This window comes from Agelaius tricolor, unplaced genomic scaffold (genome assembly GCF_023055355.1).
Source record: "Agelaius tricolor isolate 1412-34295 unplaced genomic scaffold, bAgeTri1.0.p SCAF_8, whole genome shotgun sequence".
NCBI lineage: Eukaryota > Metazoa > Chordata > Aves > Passeriformes > Icteridae > Agelaius > Agelaius tricolor.
This window is the reverse complement of record NW_027269268.1, coordinates 22279432-22301456: the sequence shown is the minus strand read 5'-3', so window position 1 is coordinate 22301456 and position 22025 is coordinate 22279432. Positions and strand designations below refer to the sequence as shown.

Genomic DNA, 22025 nt, shown 5'->3' with positions numbered 1-22025 from the left:
TATAACAAAGCATATTTGTTTTATTACTAAATTATGCATGACTTCCTCCAAAGCAGAACAACAGAGTTTATATATAATCTGACATAAAATTAAGAAACCAAGAAGCTCATTTTAAAATGGTTTTAAAAGGTCACAGTTATTATGGAAAAAAAAACCAAAAAGATTTAACTTTTTTGGTACAAGAAGCCTCTGTGCTTCTGTGTATACTATACCTTACATTGTAAGACTGGCATCCAGAACCTAATTAAGATTTCCATTGAAGACGTGGGCAGAATTTTTAAAAAGCAATTTAAATAACAGTTCCTAAAAATTATGTAGAAGTGTATCTGCTTCTATTTCCCCACAAATAAATATACATCAACCTTTTTTCAAAATAAAAAGGGGAAAATTAATTTTTTAAGGCAAGTACAGGGTATTTTAAGCAAAATTGCTAAGGCAATGAAGATGTGATATATCAAGAATTATACTACAGGGTACTAAATCATCTAGATAAACTCTTGAACACTGAATCAACTATTTGCCATGCATTGATGACAATGAATATAGCTTTTTACCTGGACCCTGTCAATATTTTCAACCAAGTCACTACCAGATGAACTTGATTTCAAACACTCTATTTAAAGTTTGAGGGCACGCTTTGCACATGAAAGCCTTTCTGTAATTGTGGCTGCAGATTTATCCATTTGACAGGTTACACAGGTGCTATTCAAGTTCTTTCATCCTAATGTTTCCTAGTTAATGAGAACCTCAACTTGAAACTATATAAATTCAGCCTAAGGAAAAAAAAACAAAGCAAAACCCCTCAACTGCTACAACCCTTTAATCAGGTGAATGTAGCAAAATATATAGTCAGATTCAGTCAGTGGCTGAATCAGAATTATTTTGTTTCATTTTCAATGTTTTCTTGCATGTATAAATGTTTTAGGTCTGGAGACCTTAATTACTGTTTTCCTTTCACACAGTGCAGCATAATCCTCTAAGCCCCTCCAAAATCACTGTACTCTGGCTTCTTTTACCTTCCTAACTGACCACTGCACACCCTTTTTATCTGATGACCACACAGGACCTTAAAAAAAAGAGTCATAGGCAAACTTTTCTGAGAAATTGTTACAAGCCAGTGCATCATTATCTTTTAGGATCTTGCCTAAATGTCAGAAATTCTGGGTTCTTTGATTCCTACAGATTCGAAATAGGAATGTAGTTCTCACACATCCCAGATTACACATCTACTTTTTGGATATTTCTAAGTAAACTTTTCTTCCTTCCATATTCTACTTTATAAAAATAGCATGGTTCAAAAACTCTATTTTCATGCAGGAAAAAAAAACCAACTTTTTTTTTTCTTTGCTGTGGTTTATTGGAGTTTCTTTTCCAGTGTCCTTTCAGTCTATGGATAAGGTACCAAAGAAATTTTTGTTTCACACAATTCACAGAATAGGGAGGTACTTTTCAGTGTTATTACATACTGCTTTAGTTCTTACTATTACACCGACTTTATTCTTCTGTTCACACTAGACAAGCCCCTGCAGACAGCAGCCACTCTCTGTTTCACTGTACTGACACCCAGTAATGTGGGTGGAGACAAGGAAACATGTCTCACCAGCCCAAGCTGGTGAGACATGAAACAGAACCCAAGATTCTATAATGTGTGAACAGAAATTCCTTTCAGTTTCCCTTTACAGTGGTATTTGCTGTCCTACAGTCTTGTGTTTTACTGTGGTTAGAGAGTTTAGCTCCCTTTTACTGTCTGTCAATCCCTGCTGCAACCTTTGCATGCTGGAAGGTACTGCAGGAGGCCACACCAACACCAAGTAAGGTCAAAAGCAACTTTTTGAGCACTAATTTTTTATATGACAAACTAGGAGGATCAAGGAGGATCTTAGCACTGCTTGGAACAGAAGAGCTATACTTGATTATTAACAAGAAATTAATTTCTTACTACTATTACTACTTAAGAGAAGCATATTAAAGTTTGTTGTAATGCTTTTACTCAAAACTGGATATTATCAGTATTTCATTAATTTCTAGTTGTCCAATCCTCCTAATTCCATAAGTGCACTTCTGGTGTGCAGACAGAAATTCAGATAAAGGGAATCACCTTCACAGAGGATTACAAATTAGAAGTGTGAGTTAACATCTGTATATTTTGTCTTGCTATACTTTTAGATCAAAGAGAACTGTTTATTTCCATACCACTTTAAAGTTACTGATCTGTTTCATAAGGCTTTTAAAGTACACCACTTTTCCTTTATACTATTATATATACATGTGTACATCTTTGAAAGAACAGAGCTACTTCTTCCTTTTGAAAGGAAGACACAAACAAAGCAAAAAAAAAAAAACCCAAACAAACAAATAAAAATCTCAACAAGTTAAAAATTTAGGTTATTCAAAAGATTGCAGTTGTCCAGCTCTGTCACTAGGTTCAGAGTAAAGAGAACCTGCATATCCTGTATTTCTGTCTGATACTTTACTAATCCAGACCTCATCTGATTGTACTATTTATCCGATGTTCTGTTTCACACAATCATTGATGCCAGAGTATTCAAAATCAAATCTAAAGTAATTAAATACAAATCATAACAAAAAACTCAATTTTGACCTGATGAGAGTAAGAAAATAGCTGACAACAGGAGCCATCCAGTCTGATGTGTCTCAATCTCAGAAAATACATGAAATAATCAGGAATCCACCCTTAAATCTGCTGCTACATTAACTTAATCAATGAAGGATACAGATACTCTGGTACTTACAAGACATAAGAACACTAAAATCCAAGACTGCAGAATTAAAAAGTAAACAATAATTAATGAAATTAATTAATAAAAAATGTGTCAAATGCTGAAAAAACATGGCTAAGTGCACATAGAAAGATAAGCAGCATTTAAAAAAGAAAAGTTAAAGCTTTTGTTACCACAGCATAAAACAAGAGCAGCACAATATTACTTGCACAATTATATGTTCCCAAATATTTTTAAGAAATTTTAAAATAATTTTAGCAAACAAAGAAACATATAGTACCCATATATTGTAAGTTGTGATCAACTGGCAAATAATAAGATATTATTTTCAATAGTTTGGTTTTGCTTTAAAGAAAAATCTAGTAACCACTAATTTTGAAAATATTACTTGATTAATTGAAAGCCATTCAGCTTTCTCTTACTAATTTCATGCTGCATGTTTCCCACTCATCCTTCTCTAGTTTTGTTATTAATCTAATATCAAACTGGTCATTCTAACAATTTGTGTATTTTATAATACTGATAAACCCCATTTCAGAGCTTGCATAACCAAAAGCTTAGGAATCATTTCTGCTGTGGAGTACATTATTATTTCCATATCCTTTAGCTCTGACTCTCTGAAAGTCACATCAAAATATCTTAAGCTAAAGGCTTTAGAATATGACTTTTACAATTACAAATAACACCACTTATTGCACACAATGTGCTTATTAAGTGCAAAGTGTTACCAGATTCAGGTGTTCCTATTTTTCTTTCCATGCCCGACATCCTAAAATAATCACATTCCTTACAAGTTCCACATAAACTATATTTGTTATTGGTCACCTCCAGTAGAGAGTCAACTGTATGCCCTTTCTTTGTGTATTTCCTTTGATAGCTTTTTGTGTGATCTTTAAATAGCACTGACCTATCAAGAAAGTGTCTCAGTCTCAGTGGCACCAGTGCTTCTAATTTGTCAACATAAAAAAAAGCAGCCCTTTGTCCTTCTAAAACAAAATAGTTCTTTCTGGATAAATCTATTCATTAGAACAGTTTTGAACTTCAATCAGTTTTAAAGCTTTCTCCAGTTTCATTGTGTCTTACACAGATAACTGCAGGGCCACTCTCTGACACACACTTCAATTAAAAATATACTTCTTAGCTGAAAAAAAGTACACTTTTAAACATAAAGCTAAGTTAGAAATATTTTTACTGGAATACACCAAGTTCATTATTTTCAAGATATTTGGAGCTTTACAAAAATACCATTTTTCAGATTCCATACTTATCTAATTTATGTCCTGAAGAGATAAGGTAATTGAGGTGCTACTCTTTCAGTATTGTTGGACTCCTTGTCAGTAAAGCTACATTCTTGTTTTCCTCATCAAAAAGAGTGAAATAGATTTGCTTCAAAATTTTTCAGTGGTATCACTTGGTTTTGCAAAAAAAAAAAAAAAAAAGAAAAAATCAGAACTTCATGAAGTAGATACTGTTTAAGTTATGTAGAGTCAATCAAAAGCAAACCTTTCAAAGAGACTGATGCAGCTTAATATCTGAATTTGGAAAGTACTGAAAGTATCTGCCTCCCATTGCTTTACACAGCCAGAGAACTATCTTCTCTATGGTAATACTTGATAAAGGAGATATACACTTTTCATTCACCTGTCTCACAGGCTCTTCCAAATATCTGTACTTCTACACCATATATTCTGCATAACATCACATGACAAACTTCACGGGTATCCCTCAGCAAGAGAAAAGTGCTTACTCAGTTTTCAAAAACCTGGAGAATATTACTTTAGGAAGAAATCAAGGCAGTGATATCTCTCTTTCTGAGATCATTCAAATATTTCCCACAAGTGTTAATGGGCTTCTTCTCTTACTCAGTACTTAAAGTCACAATTCTTTTTGGTACTCTGTACTCCTTTCTACAATAACCAGTTACAACATCACAAAGGTGAACTATTTAGTGAACAATACAGGAGTCTATTTGAGCTCCTGTAGTTCTATGCTCACGTTAATATTTCTGGTAATTAAAAAAGAAATATCAGAAAGCCAGTTCCTATGTCACAAGGCAGCTCCACCCATTATCTTTGACTTTTGGGCTTCCAGTTGGAGGGGGAGGGCAGAAGTGAACAGTGGCATGGTTTTGGCAAGACTATTAAATTGGAGAATACCATTCCCAAAGCACAACAAGTTAATATTTTACTTTTTAAGCAAAAAAAAAAGTAAAACATAGAACATGGCAAATACCATGAAAAATTAAAAGCAGACATGCCATGGAAAAAAAAACCCAAAACACTCAACCAGTTAAGGGTCTTTCCCTTCAACATCCATCTTGTCCAGCACCAGGGTTATCTGATTAACATAAGAAACATGAAGTTTTGCTTGGTTTCCACTACAACTTTTGTTTATTGATACAGGATATTTATCAGACAGAGCACAATTCTTTCAGGTGCATCTTTACTTGGGATTTTATCAAAATTCAGCCAGATTTCATCCTAAATTGTGCTGGAATAACCACTCTATGTTCCAAACAAAACTAGCAGCATTGCAATTAACTTGTAGTAATTACTTTTTCCAACACTAAACCTAAAAGTAAGCTGATCATATCAAATCCATTCATTATGCCCTGGAAAAAATGCTTGAGCTGTTACACAGGGTTCTGTGTAATAAAGGTCATTATCACAGCTCTGCATCCCAGATACACCAACCAGAAGATGAAAAAATGATGGTGAGCAGTATTAAAATCTGCCATTTAGAGAATAACGCTGAAAAATAAATTGCAGGGCTTGGATTATGCCTGATAGTTCTAGCAGCTTTCAGAAACTGATTTATAACACCACCACCATTTTCACTGCATAGGAACTGAAAATGAATAGTTTGTCCTGTTCTCCATTTTGGCTCATGGAGGAATTTTTGCTGATGAGAATGTTGAACCCAAACCATTGTTTTCATTGATTTAATGTTAGACAGAGGAGCATCCCTACTAAATTATTCCTCCTTGCCCCATAACTTTCAGCTGTGCACTGGAATCCCAACCTGTACCCTCCTATCATAATTTGGCTGAAGAAAATTATAACGTTAGTTATTTTCTGCATATTTTTCACAACACATAGGTTTGGAGAACACAGCTGAAACAAGGGGGTTGCAAAAGCACCAAACATACTGCATTTCCTCCACTTACTGTCTCCTTAAACATTTTTATATTGTCTTAAATTAGGGTCTGATGTAGAAAGAACACCAAGATGTTGACATCACCTGGACAGAGCACATCATTGCATGCCTAGGCAGCTCTTAGAATATTCTATGAGGTATATTGAATACAGATAATTCAGAATCACATATCCCAAAAAAATCCATGTAGCAGTAACCACACTGCTTCTGATATTTTTTTCTGAAGACTTCCACTGTCTGTTTTTCACTGTTCATATTCTTATGTGAAAGCCTTAAACACACAGTATTCTTAAGCCTTAGATCTGTTACAGTAAGCTGTATACCCCACATCCACATTAGTCACTCAGCAACACAAAGAGAAGGAGAGTACAAACATTCTGAAAAGAAATTGTTGTGACAACTTACTGGAAGAATTTGAGGCCAAGTAGGCAAACTTTTAAAGCCAGCTTTGTAACATATTGCATGCTGCACAATCCAAGACCATTCAAACCCTTCATATAAACCTGCCTGTCAAGCATTCCTCACAGTTGTCACCACAGCTCACAGCTTTTTTGGGATATTCTTCTGCCCCCTTAAGAAAAAACACACAGTAACCTTGGGCTACGTTTAAACCACTTTGTCTATCAACCTCCCTTTCCAGTGACTAATAAATCCTTTTTTTATATTACCAGATTAACAGAAGTGAAGAGACTGTACAAAGCATGCAATTGTCATCTCTCCAAAGAAAAGCCAGAGGTGTATCCCTGATGTGCAAAGTTGAAGAGCCCAGCCCACATCCATGGATGCTGCACTGGGTGCCAAAGTTTCTGTGCACCAAAAAAAGTTAAACTCTTTCAAAATGAAAATAGTACTGTTTTCTCAATTTATGTGAATTTCAATTTGAAATTTAGTGAAACTTAAGAACTAAGAGTATCAGCAGTACACAAAAAACCAAAACAGCAACTAAACGAATTCATGTGCATTTGACTTCAAAGCAGAAAAATTTTCACAAAAATACACAACTTAGAGAAACACCTTAGTTTAGAACTCTGCAAGTCTATTTTTTGTTACTATTGATTCTTCTTGGACAGAACTTACAGGGTTGAAAGGCATATTTGCAACCTTTTCTATATATGGCTCTATATGCTTAAGTGCCATAATCCATCTGCAGTCAGTATTTAACTGTAAGTGGATGGTATTTATTCAGCTAGTACATTTTTTCTGACATTTGTATTACCTCAAAGGACAACACTGCCTTTAGAAATTCTATTTCAGATTGAGCTAATTGAAGTTTTGAAGGCATGGTAATCATGTCATGAATCAGCAGCATGGGTTATGACTTTGAAGAGGTGACGTATCATAGAAATTGATTTTTTTTCAGCCCTAGTGAAAAAGACTCAAGTTACATAAGAAAATAAATTCACTTTAAGTGAACCAGATTGCTAGAGATGTAACCTCTAAATGCCCCACTCCCACAATATATGTACACACAGACTTTGCAGGTGGCTTGTCTTTATGAAAGAACTAAAGGTATTCTAAATATAGGCTTAATGCTTTTATTGAGTATCTCAGGCTAAAAGTCGGAGTATCTGAAGAACTAAATATATTACAATGTATGCATTATACACTCACACTAAATAATTTACTCCAAAGTAATCATTAGCCCTGAACCTCCTCTGCTGAAAAAAAAAACAACCCTGTGGAATTTAAACCAAATTACTTGTAATTGATGGAGTTTCTTATTTGGAGACCATTAGCCTAAATCGAGATCATTTAAAGCAGCAAACAAAAACTAAATTCGGTTTTCTATCTAAATTGGTATTCTCAGAGGGGAACCATGAATATGCAACAATTCTGCTTCTTCTACAGGTAATACTATGTCTGTTTTATAGCTAATACAAGGTATGTCCCAACTATCTCTAAAAAAATCCACATTACATAAAGACAAGAAGTTCTTATGCTGCATAGCACTATTAATGTGAATTTTCTAAAGAGGTTCAAAAAGTTGAACGTAACTGATCTAGAGTAACAACTGTCTACTGGATTTTCATAAGAGATTTTGACAGGGAAGGAAGAACTTTAGTCACTGCAGCAGCCCAAAATGTCTCGACCTTGTGGAGAGGGAACATGGGCAGGAGAAGAGAAATTGAAAGGACACCTGTTCTGAAGACTGGATTTGTGCATTCAATAAAATATCTGTCTATTCTAAATTGACTTTGTCTTGAAGTATGAGTTGAAGAGCAGGCCTCTTCAGAATTTCCAAATCCCTTCAGACAGTTTTGCTTGCTTTTTTTCTGCTCCAACAATAATTTAGTTGCTCACAGCATAATGGAACAATTTCAATAAAAGAATGGCAAGTGTCTCCAAACAAATTAGCAAAAGCCTTCAGCTCTAACATCCACCTGTATGGAAAAAGTAGGCAAAATCCCTCACACTCTAAAAGACAGCAGATCTCAGACTACCATACCTTTGCAAAATGGAGTTACAATGTTGAGCTAAAGGAATTCAAGCACATGCTTGTGGTGTATCAAAGAAGAGGCTGATTGAATGTAGCCTCTCTCAGTGAACTCTTGAAGGACCCTTTTGTGAGGATCTGGAGCAGACTCAAGCACAAAATATGTACTAGGTCACCAAACTGTGATGAAATGGAGACAAACTCTCTGTAGGTGCTTAGATGCCCAGAAAACTTTAAATGAAGGCAAGATAGGCAGCATCATGTCAGGAAGTAATTCCATTTGGGCACTCCATTCCATCGCTGAGACCCAAGGGCTTTTGAGGCTCTGGATCAAAGAAAACATGCTATTTCATACTAACAAAGATTAAACTTTCCATGGTGCGCAGCAATAATACATTAAATCACGGGCTCTAACTTAACTACAAGAAAAGGTTGCTTTGAAACTATTTGGGATCAAATACACAAATGTCTGCTGGGACTAAGTCCTGGTTCCTAACATTCTAGGGAGAACTAGCCAAAGCAAAAATAATTATAAATTAAAATTCTAATTTTTTAGCTTACCCATAAATGAATCCATCATTTACATTTTCTAGAAATCATTAATAGAAGTAAATGATGTGTTTTCATCAAAGATGAGCATTCTGTCTAAAATGAATCTGAAATTTATATCATCAAGAACAACCTACAGGAAAATAAACAGAAAATCTGAAATCAATCATTGTTTACTACATAAACAATGAAAAGAAACTTTAAAATGTACCACAGTTTGAGAAGGCAAATTTACATTATATCCTGTTTACCAGTACATAAACCAATGCTTAATTATTTCTAGTAATTCACAATCAAATAACAAGTATGACCTTTTCTGAAACAAATAGTTCATTTAAGATGAATAAAATATGAAAAATGAATATGCTTCCACCACAAAGAGTAATCACTCAGAAATTAACAGGTTTCTGGGAAGATATACTTGCAAGTCTAAATAGGCTATTTCCTAGAATTTCATTGAAGCATAAGTTAATAAAAAAATACTATCAAAGGGTAGGAAACAAACCACACAAAATTAAACAGGTAAATCTACCTCTATATTAAATAACTAAAGAACATAATTTGTACCTAAATATTTTCCTTGGTTTATCTTGAATGCCAGAGATCTATTTAAATAAAATTGCAGGAAATTTACTTTAATATTATATATAAATATCCATTCATTTACTGGAAACATTACTGAGATTTAAAAAAAACACCTAAACCATTCTCAATCATTTTTACCTTAGTCACTCACAGAGAACATGACAGGCTTCCACAACAGAAACATAACAGTAAAAAATACAATGAAAAACAGACACGAAAAACTCAAACCATGAGTGAATTCCGATGACCAGAAGGTTATTTCAAGAACTTTTTTTGAAGAGGGGTTTTAAAAAAGGAGTTGAAAAATCTAAATATTTTCAAATCTTTGAGTAAAACGCCTCCCAAGAATGTGCAATGCTTCACTTGGTCAGTTAAAAGTCAGTGTCCTGAAATTAGGATGAATATTAAAGAAAAAAATAAATTAGGAAAATAAAAATGGGGAACTGGGGGCAAGCAGAAGTTATGTTTGTGGCTAAAGAAATTTAAAATCTTTAAAATCTTCCAATGTCTTAAGCCTTTCTAGGTAGAAATAAAGTTCTGTGTTCTTGCAAAGAATACTTTCTTTCTAATATTTTTGGTTACCCTTGCTTTTATGTTTTAAATGGAACTTTAAAAAGATAATTAGAGTCTACCGCCTTCTCTGCATAGGCTCTATGAATATATTTGAGTCAAAAATTATTTTCTCCTAGCCAAAATTCAAAAAGGTGATAGGATACAAAAGTACAGACAAACTCCTTATTGGTCCTACTTTAAATACCATCAATTTCTGCTGCTGTTCTCAAAATGGACTGCACCACTCTGAGGGAAATGTTTACTTTGGGAAAAGAAAAATGAAAAAATTCTCTCTAAGCCCTTAGTACCAGTAGAATAAGTATTGTTTTCTATTGAATCAAAATTTTGGAAAGTTGACTTTCTCTTTACAAAAAGAGAAATGAGATCATGTCAACAGCAGAGCCTTTAGCAGAACAAGTTTTCAGAGAAAAGTAATAGAAATGAAAAACTGCAGTGCCATCATTTAAATTGGGATGCTGTATGCAATGATTCTGATATTTAAAAAAAATCTACAACCAATATTATTCTATTTTAAGAGGATATAAAAAAGCATGCATGCTAGTTTTGCACAATATAATCCTCTCAAACAGATCACATATAATGTTCTGCATAGGATGAAGGTGGAAAAGAGCTACTCAATAAACTCAGAGTATGGAAGAAAAGGTGATGGATCCTTGGTTTTCTCTTTCTTAATGGTAGAGGAGGCTTAGTCAGTTTTCTGGAGCAACTTCTGCTGAGCAGCTCAATCCCTTCCTGGGTCAAGAAACCACCATCTTTTTTTCCTTTAATGTTCTAACTAGCCTCCATTATGAACTCTTGCAAACTGCATGGAGAGAATATACCCAAATGTCTCAGCAATTTTCTGTTTAGAGATAATTGTTTGGGTCTAGAACATATATGTTTCCTTATCTTTAAAATTTGACTTGTTTTACTGAAAAATAAAAAAGAATTTCTAATAAACTTAAGATGTTCATACTCCTCCAGGGGAACTCTAGCTGGCTGCCTCATATTTAGATGTCTCTTCTAAAACATACCATCATGAAGAGACCCAATCTCTAAGAGACCCAAGGGAAGACCCTGGTGAACAATGACAAGACTATCTGACTGCTGGTATTGGTGTGTAAGAACAGGAGAATGAAACACTTATGTTGATTTTCCAATATTTACTGAGGAAAAGGGTCATAAATGGAATATTTCATTTTAATAGTCTAAAAAAAGAAATTTAGAATCTTACCAGATTCTTCATATTTTTAAAATACATGTCTTTATTTTGATGAATTTTTTGATAGGTGTTATCAGAAAAGGTGTTTTATCAAGGAAAAAAACAAACAAACCAGAACATAAGTGAAACTGATTGACATTTAAGAATGTAAAAGATTCTATTGTGACATTCTACATTCCATGCAGCTAAAGTTTGTCTCAAACACTGCCACTCCATAACTTCCTGGAGTGAGAAATTTCAGAATTCCTACATTCTGCACAAAAAAGTACCCATTTCATACTGACTTCCTAGTGGTTTCAGGGACTGCCCCTTAACTCCAGAACCATGGAATTTTGTGAGTAACATTTCTGCTTGTCATCACTTTCCTCCTAAGCTATTACTTTTTAGACCTTGATCATATATATTTTTAAGCCTTTTCCTACCAAAATGGAGTCACCCTCACATGGGTTAGTATTCCATCTCTCCTGAATATTTCAAGATGAGGTAGCTTTATCATACTACTTTTTTTATCCCCAGCACTTGAAAATCTCATGAATTTCTGAAACATCATCAGGTTATGTTTTAAGCAATAAAACTGGGGGATTGTTAAACTCTTGCCACTTTAATTATGTTGTGACCTTTATCACTCCAGCCATCTTACAAAATCTGCCAGTAAAACAGATATACCATATGAAATTACATTCTTCATGTGCCTAATGAGCAAAGGTGATTCTTTTCCCTCTACACAGAGAAGAAAATTTATTTTTTTCTGACAGATGCTCTAGTGAAAGGTATCGATATTATTAAATTTCAAGTTTATATATATTATATATATTTCAAGTTTATATATTAAATTTCAAGTTTAAAATGTAGTTGGACTTGCTGTTAAAATAAGTGTGACAGTGATATTCACTCAAATCAGCAGAGACCACTTCCTCCTAGAAGTAAAATATAGAGGTGCTTATATCCTTGTTATGCACTCTGGTTCTGTATGAATCATGAATGCAACATCTACAAAATTAGGTATTTCAATTACTTTAGGAGAGTGAGAGAACATAGCAGTCAGATGATAGAAGACAATCTTCTTTACACAGACTTTTAGATACCACATATGTTCATCTGAAGGAGTTTAGACTTTCGTTTCCATTCATTCCATACCATAAAAGTAACTATTTCCCCTCAGAATGAATTTTAGTACAAACTAAATTATGTAAGTATTTGAGAAGAGTAGCACTAACAGCCTGCCTATTCAGCATGCAGCATATGAATTTACAGCACATTCAGCACAACAATGAAGTACTGATACATTTTCCTAAAAAAGTAAAAGTTGCCAAACACACTCTCATAAACTGTAGTTAAGACCTGCAAATTTTTTTATAGTTTGCAAACAAAGAAAGCCTAAAGCTGCCAAGTAAGTGTGAAAAGGGGCTGCCAAAGCAAGAGGGGGGCTGCAGAAAATTATTTTTATAGTTCTTGGGTTAAGGCTCAGATGAAGATATAGAATTAAGGTTGAGAAAACAACACGCCCTAGAGCTGCAGTATGAGTAGGGCTAAAAGGCCTGCCAAAGAAGAAGGCTGACAAAAGAAATTTCTCCTGAAACGTTTCTCTGTGAGTCATGGCTGTTGGTCCATGGTAAAGAGTCATCTGACCATCTAGTTAGGGAGAAATTGCCAAAGAGAACCCAGAGCTACAGTATGCACAGGGCCAGAAAAAGTCTGCCAAAGGGGATTGCCTAAGGAAATTTCCCCTGACAGCTCCTTCCTCTGGGAAATGCCTGCTGGGCCCAGGTTAAGGTTCCACAAACAGTACTTATGCCACTACTTCTGTCCAAAATTCTGTTGCTCATTTTCCAATAAGCCATACAGTCATAGATACTTCTGAAAGAGAATGGTCTTATTATCATAAAATGGTTCTATAACCTATGGCACTAATCTCAGTTCTGGCAGAATTCACAGGATTTTTCTGTTTCTTTGAGTCTGCAGTGCTATCTCAGTTTTGATAAAAACCCTTCCACGTGAAAATACAAAGTCCATTCACAGTTACATACCTGAGGGAAGTATAACCTTGGAACCACTCTCCCCTTTGTAGCCTCATTGTTCTCAGTTCCACAGATTTTTTTATTCCTAGAGATACATATTTGGCCACATCCTAAGTGCAGAAAGAAAAAGAGCCCTCCAATGAATCTGAATCAGCTGCCAATTATATAGATATATATAAATATCCAAAAGACCTTGATTCTTTCAAAAGAGGATTACAGTTCTATTTTTCTTTCCCTTACATCTCTGCAGACCAGGAATAATTCCCAGAGAATGTGGAACCCAAATCAGGCTGAAAATAAAAGAAGCCACTATTATATTCACATCAAGGCTAAAAGCACAGAGGATAAATGAGATGAGGAAAGCAGTGCCCTGCCAGCTGGAATTTTACCCAACATGTACAGAGGGTAGTAACCTCCTACTTGCTCATTCTTGTACCTTTTACAAGCAATTAGATTTCAAAAAAGGAATTGTAATCAGACTCATAATCAACATACATTTCCCCTACAGAGATTTTGATGGATCAGAGCAGACCAATGAAGGCAGTAAGATCTCTCTTATTTCCTGTAACATCTGGGCTTCAATACATGAAAAAGCCTAGGAAGTTCACATTTCTCATTTTCTCACAGACATTCTGTTAATTATAAAAATATTTCTGACATTTTTAAATGCTTAAGGAAATGCTCCTTCTGGTGGACCAGAATATTTACAGTACATCTGCACAGATAGGCCTAGATTCTGGACTTAGAAGGTAAATTTCTTAAAATATATGGCTATCTCATAGGACCAACAGTCCTCCTACACCTGCCTTCCTGAGCAGGCTTTTGTTTTAGATATTCATGTAGAATTCTGCACGGCCCAATTTAGAATCCGTAGAAAAAACAGATGAGAAATGTTTTGTCCATCAACCCACTCTCCATAAATTACAGTAACATAATATATATACACATCATTCATGTTTACTCTTTGTTTGAGACTTTATCAGCCCTTTAAACATTTTTTTATGAACAGAAATTTCTAGTTTCTCCTGGCAGAAGGTTTTATTTTCATTAAAAGTCCTTCCAGCAATTCGGGAAGGATGAAATAACCCTGTACTCAGGGTTAATGGCAACCATAAAGGTTCTTTACTAGCATGCTATTGAAAAATTACAGTAAATAATCTTCATGAAAATAACCTTGTTCATGTTGTGATCTATTGCATAATGTCCTTTCTTCCATGATAAAAATCATACCAAAAATTAAACTGAATTGTGACCCAGAATAAGGTCACATTCTCCCAGTAAATAACATAGAAAGGGGGAGTTGCAAGGAAACACACAACAAAATTCTCATTAAAAGAACAGCACTCACTAGTTGTTGGAGAAAGTACAGAAAGGTATTTTTTAAAAAAACAGATTATTCAAAGGGAATGACAGGTTCAACTTAAAGTAGTTTTAATTCCTCAGCAAAACCAGCAAACAAGTAAACAACTTGTATTCATGATCTAGCTGAACTTTCTTACTAATCAAAAAAAAATTCATTACAATAATGCCTGCTTACCTTACTGTAATTTTTCTTATAAGCTCTTACTCAAAGGAGTTTAATTTTGGTATTTAGTAAAGAAGAGTCTAATTTTGCATAAAGGGTTTGGATTTGGGTCATTTAAACCACATCTGGATTAAATTTCTTCATTATAAGATAAATAAGCAGGCAGCATGTCTCATGTGTTTCAATGTCATCTATCTTTAAGTTGACCAATTTTGTCCATTCATCTTGACAGGAGCCTTCCTCTTTACACCCATCCCTATTCCCATGACTTCCTCTGCTCAACTTTGCCAGTTTTTCTGCCTTTTCAAAAAAAAAAAAGCTTTGCTATGGGCTCTGTGCATATATATATATAGGAAGAGAAGGTTATCCTCACAGAAATAGTGATCCTGCTGACCTGGCCACTGCACTAGAGATCTAGACCAATGGAACAGCCATTGAGCTCTTCATTTATCAATTAAAGAACTTGAATACACTTACTTCATGGTTGGCAAGGTAACAGGTGCTCTGGGTCCACCTCTACAAATCTTTTGAAGAGTAGTGGCAAAACCAATTCAGAGACTAGCTTTGCTATTTTTTTTCCAAGTTCCTTCTCCCTGTTTCCCTGGAAAAAGATTCACAGTATCTTGAGAAAAGACAGTGGCAGCATAGCAGAGGGAATAGACCTTAAAAAGTGCCATCAGTTAAGCATTTGGGGAGGGTTGTTTTATTTTAAGAGAACATAGTTACTTCTTTTATGAGAAAGAACAAAATTCAGCGTATGCATTTGTAGTCATAGAATGCATCAGATGATTTCTGCTCCATAATCCAATATGTAAGTACAAATACGTACCTTTTTTTGATTTCTGGTATCTCTTGCTAATAGCTGACTGACAGGACACTTTCTTCTATTTCTCTAACAGTGTAATTTTAACCTTGGAACTCAGCCACAAGTTGGCAAGAAACAGCATAGGGCTGGTGGAAAATAGGTACTATGATGACAACTAGGACTATTCTTTCTGGTTCATTTCAGGTGCCTTTGAAATGGAAAGAGTGATATAACACAAAACTCAATTATTAAAAAGACCAGAATAAAATAATTATCTGTACCTGAGAATAATTTTATATGACTTGAATTACATTTTACAGCTTATTTTTTAATAGTCTTTTTTCTCCACAAGGTAAAATCAACCCATAAGGCTGCTCAAATGTTTATTATTAATGATGGATCATTAGACATAGCTCTCCAAAGTCATAAGTTTAGTCCTAAAGAAGTTAAAGAACTTCAAATACTATTTTGCATAGTAACATCCATGTGACAGAGGGTTACGCAAACCATAATCATCCTTTTCCTTGTTCAAATACATTCATTTGTACAGGAAAAAATAGAGGCTCTCAATTTTTCAACTTCTACCCCAATTTTTTTTACACTAAAAAAAAGTAATTTCAAGCATGATATAACCCACTCATTCTCATTCTTTCAATCTTGAGGAGAATTAATTAAAAGAAAAGTAGGAATTAATAAAAACAATTAATAAAAACAAGCCTTGCATGAGGAACCTCTGACTACAAGCCCAAACATTTGGTAACTGAAAACCCTTGTTGCCTTTGCAATTTATCTGGCTTTGTCTGTGTTCACAAGTATCTTTTTGTGGTTTTTTGTGTATTAGCTACAGAATTCATTGCACTCTTGAAATGGACTGGTGAAATTAAAAGCCAACTAAATATGTTAAAGCTAAAGTTGGCAAGACACATAAAAAGGGAAGTAGAGTTACAGTAGTGAAAATGTGTTCTTAGGAATATCCCCCACAGGCAGCATTTCAGTGTCTTGTGATATATATTAGGCACAGTAATAGCACTGCCACCAGCCTGTGACTCCTGTGTTTTTCAGTTATTTCATTTAACTGCACAATGGGCAAACTCTTCTGTCCAAAATGGGATGGGAGAAATCATTCTCAATCAAAATATAAAATCAAGATACAAACATTTCTCATTAAGTATTTACAACATATGGTTTATACACTCTATTTTCTATGAAATATAAATTCTTTCTATAAACTGGAAGTATTTTTATTGATGTAATAAAACTTAGCTCATTAATTCCATGTTAATGAATGAAGATTGACTCCAGGAGCTACTTTTTTATCACAGTTATCACTACTATACTACACTAGATTAGAAATATTCATATTTTTGGTTAGCTGATCTTGAATATATCCAACAAATACAATTTTCAGACAGACTGAAAAAGAAACACTTAAAGAAAAATCTGCTTATGTAGAATTGATTTGTTAGCTACAATAGATCTACTATATTTAAACCTTCTATGCTCCACCTTCTTTCAGATTTTGTTTAGACTAATTTGACATTCATGGAATGTTAAAATCAAATGGAAAAGAAATACACTTATTAAAGACCTTTGAGGTTGCCTCAACATTTACTACAGATCATTCCTTTACCCTCTTTCTCATTTCTCTCCATAGCTAACAGAACCCATTGCCAAACAGGTTTTAAAATTAATTGATTTTCATGAATTCTTTCCTTACACATATTAAAAAAAATTAGTTTTACCTATGGGCCATATATCTCAGACAGTCAGGCTGTAAAATACATCTATATTCAACTCTGGGGTTGGTTTCTGTCCCAGTTGAGACATGAGGCCTGAACAATCTGACTAGAATACAGAATATGTCATTCTGTTGGGAGTTTGGGTCTAGTCATGTCTAGTCATGTTGGCCTATGTCATAAAAACATAAGGAATAGGAGAGAATGTGACATTAAAAATTGGATGGTTTGTACTGTCAAGCAACTCTAATATTTCCTCTAATAAAAACTTACTGAAAGCTGATTAAACTGAGATTACTCACTGAAGTATTGCTACATTTATAGTCAACTGCTTCTCGCTTAACAGCAAAGAAGGTTCACGCTTTTAGATAGGCTTATCAGTTGCATAACCATGAATTGCAGTAAAAATATCCATTATTTTTACTGCAGTACCAAGTAAAAGATTTTCAGTGGCTCAGAGACATTTCAGAATGACAAAACACTGACAGAAATTTTAGAACTAAGTACAAAAAAAAAAATCAGTATTAACATTCTGAAGTAAAAAAAAAATCTAAATAAAATTTTCCCAATTTCCCTTGTGCCCAGGACTTTACACAGCAGAAGCAGAAATTAAATGCAAAGACATGGAGAAACTATGAATCTGAGATAAAGGATACAAGGTCAATAGTACCCACCAGACCTTTAAAATGTTTCCATTTGTGTTTCCAATGTACACCAAGGTTCCTCTGAAATTACTCGCTAGGATAATGGCTTAACAAATCTGTCACATTTCATGCACTTGAAAAGTTATTTAGCCTTCATTGTTGCTTAGTACGTGCCAAGCTTGGTGATTGAGAAGAGCCAGCATGGATTTACTAAGGATAAATCATGGCTGATCAGCCAGTTCTTTCCCTGTAAAGGGCTGCCCAAAGAGGCTGTGCATTTTCCAGCCTTGGAGGTTTTCAGGATCCAGCTGGATCAAGCCCTGAGCAGCCCAGGCTGACCTGAGGACTGACCCTGCTTTGAACAGTGAGTTGGACTAGAAACCTCCGGAGATTCCTTCCAAAATGAATTACCCCACAATTCTGTTATATCAATATTCAATGGATCACTTGTATGCATTTTCCACTATATGTGACAGTATACAAAATGACCTACAGGTGAATATGAATAAATTATCTGTAGGAGTATAAACCAGGAATCAATACTACTAGGAATAACAGGCACAAAACACATCTCAGAACACTTCATATTTTTTAGAATCTACCATAAGGAAGAACAAGAGAAATTAGAAAAGAGACTGCCAAAGGGTGAATTTTTGAACTCCTGCCTTTCCATATCCATCCATTTTTAATGAGTCACTATGAAAAATTAAAAAAGGTGCTTAAATTTTATATTCCACATTCTACTGTTTAATGAAATGAATTTTCCCCTTTTTAACTAGAAAATAAAGGTTGATAGCTACTATAAAAACTTAGTTTTGTAATCTAACCATATACCACTATAATACACTAAATACCTGATGGGAAGTACAAGAATATCCAACAGACTGAAACAATCACAAATAGCTTGGCACTCCTTCCTGTACGCCTTACCCACCAAATCATTATCCATACATCACTGAAGGATTCTCCAAGAGATTAGTTAAACTTTTTTCTTAAATAAAGGTTCTCAGTAGTAGCATGGAAGATCCCACGTGCTGGGTCCTTTTGCAAAATACCTGACACAGGAGCTCAATATCCACTTCAGATAGAGAATGCAGGAGGATATCCACAGGAGCCTTCCTCTAAGAAAAGTCCATAAACTCAAAGTTTTTTGATAAGAAAATAACTTTTTCTGAAATAAAAATATAACCAGTATAACCCATAACAGAAACACACAGAAGTCTCCTACAGATCTCATCATCAGAATGACACTTCTGTATCAACTGTTTCACTTATCAATTTTAGTTTGATTAAAATAGCAGTAGCAACCTATAGAGATTTTTCAAGTTCTGTATTTATATACCGTACAAAAGGCGTTTACTTGAATTCTGTTAAAGGGACATATCCCATAATAAAGAAGAAAATAAAAAAACGAACCCACAAAATATTAAACATAATACAACTTTGCAAGAAAATCATACATTCTCCGTAATATCACCATCAAGGGAAATCTTTCTTGATAATTACAAAAACAGACCATCAACCAAATTAACTGAGGTTTCTTTGCACTTTACTGAAATGGACTGTTTGCATTTTGAAGCTCTTACCTTGACAGAAGTTCCAGATTCCACACAGAGGTGGAATCCACCCTGTAGAAGGCAGATGAAGGAGTCAGGTTCCTGCTGATCCATTCTTGTTCTGCTAAATCACACCACTAGGACACAAATATTTATTTACAGAACACTTACCCACTCTTGGTTACTAGTCAACCAGGTTCTGTACATACAAAAAACCAACTAACCAAAACCAAACCCTGAAAGGTAGTTACCTTTCACAGAGCTTGAAGAGAACTGGCTTTCATGACCCATCATGCCTTTTCAAAATGTAAGCACTTCCTATACTATTCCATAATGGACCTAAGACATTTTGAGATTTTCATGCAGCAAACAAAAAGAGACCAGTCAGACAGAAATTACTCCTTGTCAGTCTCTCTGCCCATTTCAATCTCATTAAAATAAATAACTGTCTAGGTAACTACCTAGACAGGCTACCTTATTTTGACTTTCAGATACTTCTTACAGGTCATTTATGTGAGAAATTAACCTTGAATAGATCAGCATATGATTCCTGAGTTGGAATAGCATTTCCAGATAAATTTTTACAGGCTGCTCTATTTCCACACAAGTTCTGTGCATTTTTTAGTTAAAAAAAAAAAAAATCAAAACCACATCTTTAGCAGTTCAAATAATTTATTATCACCAAAAAATTTAGAAAAAACCACTCTGGTGCACAGAAAGGTTAAGTGGAGCTTAAAGGCTTGAAGAATGAAATAGGTATATAAAATAAAAAAACAATATCTAGGATTTTCTGCAAGGATTGAAAATACAATGGACTCATTCTCTGGAAATATAAAAGAAAAGGTAAAGAATGACCAAATGAAAATGACCTTTAACTACTGACTTGGAAAACTATTTTACCTTTAATACAAAGTTCTTATGTGATGCTTTGAAAATCATTTATGTATTCTTTGTGTTGCACCACTGCCTGTGAAGTACAATGCCATACAAATTATAACAACTGTAGTAGTTTTAGGCTTTGCATATTACTCCACTAATTTTTTTTAATTTTAGAACAAAAGAGTCCAAAAGTAGTCCTTTTGAGTCAAAATATTATTCTATCACATAAAGTAAGAAATGTAAAAAATTCCTTCCAATTAAGTACTTGAGAAAAATATTGAACAACATTTTAGAGGGCAAAATTCATGTGATCTGGACAGCCATATGGAATTCACTCCGTGGTCCATATGCAAACTCTGAGCTGAACAGAATGTATCTGTTGCTTACAGGATAAGCAACCATATTCTCAGTTACTTACATAAGGCATTCCCAAACAGATCTGATGATTTGCTTTTGCAAGCCTGTGCAAAATTATGGTAACAAACGGTATGTTTCCACATGCCAGTTGAAATGTCAAGATCACCAATACTTGAGTGCTGCATTCCCATTAAGACTAATCTAAGAACTGGATGGAAATTTTCCCATTTCAGTGGTATTGATTCAGACCTTCAAGTTTTTATTTGTCTTTATCCACTGGCACGCTGTGCTCATCACAAACTTGAATAAATTATTGCATGCCTACTATTCCTCACCAGGTATACAGGGTGAACTTCTACCAAGTTGCACAAGTGATAGATGAATTGCCCCACAATAGTTTCTCTTACACATTACTCTTCAAAAATTTTTGACAAAATAATTCTTACACTGCATAGTATACCAAATTATAACAAAATTATACCAAGTGAGGTAAAATAAATTTACTGTTGTTGACACCAGCAGAAGTAAAACAGGACACAACAAGAAAAGGATGAATTAGTGAATCAGTCTCAATGAAATCATGGAGTAAAACATGAAATATGCCAACATATCTTTGAAGAAAAAACCTCTACCCCAACATACTGTGCAAAATAGTAATAAACCATTCAAAAACAGTAATAAACTATTATTGTACAAGTAATAATTTGAAAATGGGAAGAAAAAATAATTATTTATGATAAAACACATTCAAGTACTAAGGTTGGCATACATTCACTGCAATAAAATAATAAAGATTCCTAAACCTTATAAAATTTACAGTGCATTACAATTTCAAAAAAAGTGAAAACACAGATTAAATCCTTATGGCCAAGGAAGTGTTTGATTCTCCCTCCCTGTCATAAAACCTATACATTTATGTTTCTCCTGAAACATAGACTCTCTCTATTCTTTTATGTAGATATTTCTCTAAAAATATCAGGATTATACATACACAACTTGTAGAGAACATTTTTAAAAAAAGAGGAAGAATGTGTGAATATTGACATCCATTTTCTCCTACTGAATAATAGCAAGCAAAAAAATCTATTTAGTAAAGGCAACTAAAAAAAAAGTAAAAAGAAAACCAAAGCAAGGTTTTATATTTGATGCTGCATGACAATTAAAAGTTGTTGAAGTGAAGTAAAATTCATTACTTGAAAACTGGGAGTGGTACTCTCAGAATGACATCCTAAATTAAGGCAATAAATGCTACAAAATTTAAATACC

At 34.3% G+C, this 22025-nt stretch overlaps 1 long non-coding RNA gene across 1 annotated transcript in view; it reads right to left on the bottom strand.

The window, feature by feature from the left end:
* The window catches only part of LOC139592297 (uncharacterized), a 28106-nt gene extending 7066 nt beyond the window's left edge, over positions 1-21040 (bottom strand). Inside the window, exons 1-2 of the long non-coding RNA XR_011679955.1 lie at positions 15260-21040; positions 13267-13367 (exon numbers count right to left, since the gene is read on the bottom strand). This is a non-coding gene — a long non-coding RNA (uncharacterized lncRNA). The remainder of the gene's footprint in view (positions 1-13266; positions 13368-15259) is intronic.
* Between the last annotated feature and the right edge of the window lie 985 nt (positions 21041-22025).